General features: G+C 32.5%; 1 long non-coding RNA gene across 16 annotated transcripts; it reads left to right on the top strand.

Moving 5' to 3' along the window:
- The first annotated feature begins 1,021 nt into the window (after positions 1 to 1,021).
- LOC112720053 (uncharacterized) lies at positions 1,022 to 4,246 on the top strand. 16 transcript variants are annotated; one of them, XR_011867216.1, is made up of 9 exons: positions 1,025 to 1,358; positions 1,570 to 1,658; positions 1,878 to 1,948; positions 2,281 to 2,353; positions 2,675 to 2,752; positions 2,921 to 3,009; positions 3,134 to 3,276; positions 3,371 to 3,465; positions 3,736 to 4,246. It is a non-coding gene; the product is annotated as an uncharacterized lncRNA (long non-coding RNA). The 16 variants fall into 16 exon arrangements; XR_011867213.1 differs by having other exon boundaries at positions 1,837 to 1,948; XR_011867208.1 differs by having other exon boundaries at positions 1,837 to 2,004.
- Positions 4,247 to 4,462: the final 216 nt, after the last annotated feature.

The following is a 4,462-nucleotide window of genomic DNA, read 5'->3' as shown; positions in this document are numbered from 1 at the left end:
GTTTTATGAGTGACTCTAAATCCCAGGTTCAATGTTCTTTTTATTTATTTTCCTAATTTAATTTATGAATGTCTATGTCAGATTTAAGTTCTTTTGTGACTGCAATTCGAGGTATTTTCAGATTTAATTTTGCTTTGCTTCATTTATAAATGTTTTTAATTTAATTTAGATATTTTCTCTTTTGGCTTTGGTCAAATAATTGGAGACTCTTGAGTTATCAAACTCATTGTTGATTGAAAATTGGAATTCTTTAAGAATTAATTCGAGTTCCACTAACTCTAACTTTTCCTAAGGAAAGACTAGGACTTGAGGAATTAGAATTAATTCATCCACTTAACTTACCTTCATAGTTAGAGGTTAACAAAGTGGGAGAAAAATCCAATTCTCATTACAATTGATAAGGATAACCAGGATAGGACTTCCAGTTCTTCATACCTTGCCAAGAGATTTTATTATTGTTAATTTATTTTATTTGTCATTTAAATATATCTGTGCCCATTGCCCAAACTCAACATCCCCCAATTTACAAACTCATAACCAATAATAAGAACACCTCCCTGCAATTCCTTGAGAAGACGACCCAATGTTTAAATACTCGGTTATCAATTTTAAAGGGGTTTGTTACTTGTGAGAACCAAACGTTTGTACGAAGAAATTTTTGTTGGTTTAGAGACTATATCTACAACGCAACTGTTTTTATGAAATTCTTTACTGACAAAAATCTCAACGTCAGATATCAAGATGCAAAACTCTCATTTTTCATCCTCGATGTAAGTAGTCTAGTACTCCAGTAACACTAATTATGATCTGATATACACTACAAGAAAAAAGATGTTTAGCGACAAATTTGCCATAATATTATTGCCATAAATTTTCTTTTTAAAACCATCTTTTAGTGGAAATTGTATATTTACCATTAATACCATAAATTATAATGGAAATTTAAATTATGGCCACTAAAAAAAAAGCTAAAATTTTAAAAATAACGACAAATTTAAACGGCTAAACCAAAATTATTTTCACTATAGGGTGCCTCGCCACTTTACCTCACACAAACTACTCTTTCAGTGCTTCATTCCCTCTGAGAACCAAACACCGTTCTTCTTCTTCTTCACACAAACTACTCTTTCAGTGCTTCATTCCCTCTGAGAACGACACATCGTCACATCTCCATCATTCCATCTTTTTCATCGCTAGAATCTCTTCCAAGTTTTCATCTCAATGTTAATCGCGATCTCTTCTTCATCGCTCGAATCTCTTCCAAGTTTTCGTCTCAATGTTAATCGCAATCTGAATCCTTTTCTCGGACAAGCTAGTGCTGATTTTGATTGAAATCTGAATTGTGCTCTAATCATCTGGTATGAGTTCCTTAATCTCCCTCTCAATTCTAATTCTTGTGCTCCCAATTTGTGTTCTATCGCAACCTAGTGCTTTTTCCCAATTTTTTTTGTTCAATGTACATTGTTGTAATTCAATTGTCATTGTTATTCTAAAATATTCATTTGATAGGATGAATTAGGATTATTAGAATATGAAATTGAGCTTTGCTTTTTCTCCTTTATTTAACAGTTATAGATAGAAGTAGGAGGTGATTCTGATTTGAGGAGTGAAGTTAGAAGGAAAGTTCAACCTAGGGCTGCAACATTTGGGAGACAGAGGTTTGATTGGTTTGATTAGGTTTGAGATTTATTATACATTTGTAAATCTGTTTTGGCATGGATGAATTAAGATTTTTTTTATATTTGATGGAAACCTTGTATTGCCTTTGATTTTCTGTATTTAGGTGTGGCTTTAAATTGTGTAGTTTTTATTGCTTGGCTCTGTTTTAATTTCTAGGGTTTGAAGCCTTATTCAAATTGAATATATATTTGATGAAGGAAAAAAAGTCTCTGCATCTTGCATTCCTTACGTCAAAGCCTTCTTGTTGATACTGCTATGACTCAGCATGGTATGGGTGATGAAGCTACTATAAAGAAAATAATTTCTAAAGTGGATACAGATAATGTATGTTGGTTCTAAACTTAAATCTGGGGAACTTCCTTATGAAAATATTGTTATCATTACTGAGATTTTTAAACTAACAGGATGGAAGAATAAACTGTGAGAAATTTTGTGCAATGTTGAGAAGTGGAACCCCACACCCCGAACAACTACACTAAATCTCTTGAATTTAGTCAATTTCACATCATTGATCTGTATTTGTTGAAGTATTGTTTGGCACGAATTTAAATTCGAGCTGTTATATGTTATTGTACTGATGCCGGAATTTTCATGTTAAAGTATCAGCTATGATATCCTATGAGGATTTATCATTCTGTATGTTGGTTGAGGAAAGAGCAGCCAATGAGGCAAGGCAAGTTTGGTTTGCTGAATCTATAATGAAGTACAAGCTTAAATATAGTTGTTCAATTTGAAATCCTTTCCTGTATATTCTTTCTGGTCATTACTTCTCATTCTTGTGTGATTACTTATTAAAATCCTTTCCTGCATATTCAATTTGAAAGTTTAGTGAAGTTACTTATTGAATAAATTCTGAAGAATTTAAGCTTTATTTATCACTTTAATTTTTATGGTATTATTCTTCCTGAAGTAACACCAAGACTTCTCTTCAGATATTTTATTTCTGCATTAAAGTACTGCTACTTAATGCTTTTATTTCTTGTTTAACACATAGGTCTTGAAATTCTTGATGGAAAGGAATAGTGTCAATGCCCTTCATGGTCATGTTACAAGTGGAACACTGATTCTGCAGGTTTGTACTATTATGTTTATATTTCAGATGCATATATTTGATTGAAACATTGCTTCTACCAATTCTTAAAAATAGAGTGCAGACTAATGCTATGAGCTGATATTCTTTATTGAGGATTTCCCTCACACAATTTCTAATGCAATATTCAAAATCATTGGTTCCTGTTAGGATTGTGCTGTTAGTTTGCTCTTTGCATTGCTTCCAGTATTGGGTGGAACATCAGGTGTTCTTCAAGGAGTAACATACATGACTAAATCGTGAGTAAATTATAGAATTGATTGTGTTCCGCTTTGATTTGATGTGCTCATCTGACTACATTCTTTTTTTTTTTATGATATACCTATTTTAGTTACTTATTTAGTTATTCCTTGAGATTATGAGATAGGGGAGAAAGGGTTAACCTGAGTGGAGGCCAGAAGCAACGGATTCAACTTGGTCGTGCTCTTTACTAGAATGTTAATATATACCTCTTGGATGATCCATTCAGTGCTATTGATGCACATATTGCCACAAATCTTTTTAATGTAATGACAAATTCCTTTCTTTACATACTGCATTTAATTTCTCTAGTGTTGTTTACTTTCTCTTTACTAAAAGGGTTTATTTGAAACTTTGCAGGAATACATCATGTAAGGACTTGCAAGAAAGACAGTTTTGCTTGTCACTCATCAAGTTGATTTTCTTCCTGAATTTGATTCTGTTTTGGTAAAATGGTAATCTTAAACCAGTATTTAATTTTATATCCTACTTCTCTCATTTTTTTTTTTTGCAAAAATATATGATGATTGTAAATATATAACAAGTTCTAAAGATATGATTTTGTGATTTTTTTAATTGAATTATGAATGGACTAATTAATTCGTTTTTTACATTTAATGTCACACGGGGTTGTTCATGACTAATTGTTTTCATTTATTTATTTGATTTGTGCATCTGCATCATTCAATTGTTGTTTCGGTCCTTAACTCCATTCTACATTATAGTTGATGTCAAACGGTGAAATCCTACAAGCTGCTTCTTATCATGATCTGTTGGCCTCAAGTCAAGAATTTCAGGACCTTGTCAATGCTCACAAAGAGACTGCTGGTTTTGACCGGCTTATGGATGCTACTTCTTCTCAGAAAAATTCTAATTCTGCAGTAAAGATTAGAAAAACTTATGTGGAGAAGCAGTTTGATGCATCAAAAGGAGATTAGCTAATCAAGGAAAAAAGAGAAAGAGAAAGGAAACCAAGGCTGCCAATGTTGACAATCCTCATGTCAGCACTTTGAAATTAATTTTAGTGTACTTGTTGATTGGATTTACTTTAACATTATTCTTGTTGGTGATATAAAATAGTCATTTATTTTTGATCATTAGCTATGTATTAATTATTGATGTAACATAGACTTGTAGTATTTATGTTGTTTAAATTTGTATTATGCTTTATTATTTTTCAACAACAATTTGTGTATAAATATTTTGAAGAGTAAATAGCCAAAATCGTCCCTGAAAGATACCCCGATCTCCATTTTGGTCATCGAAAGATAAAGTTAATCGAAATCATCCCCGAAAGATACACGATTGATCACGTTAGTCCTTCCGTCAGTTGGATGATGACGTGGGGGCTAACGCCACGTGTGACAAGATGATTGGTTGACGTGTCAACTCATTGACACCTGGCATGTCACGTGTCAGATTAGTGACACGTGGCACTTGACATGTAAAAAA

This window comes from Arachis hypogaea, chromosome 11, assembly GCF_003086295.3.
Source record: "Arachis hypogaea cultivar Tifrunner chromosome 11, arahy.Tifrunner.gnm2.J5K5, whole genome shotgun sequence".
NCBI classification, from domain to species: Eukaryota; Viridiplantae; Streptophyta; class Magnoliopsida; order Fabales; family Fabaceae; genus Arachis; species Arachis hypogaea.
This window is presented reverse-complemented; position numbering and strand designations above follow the sequence as displayed.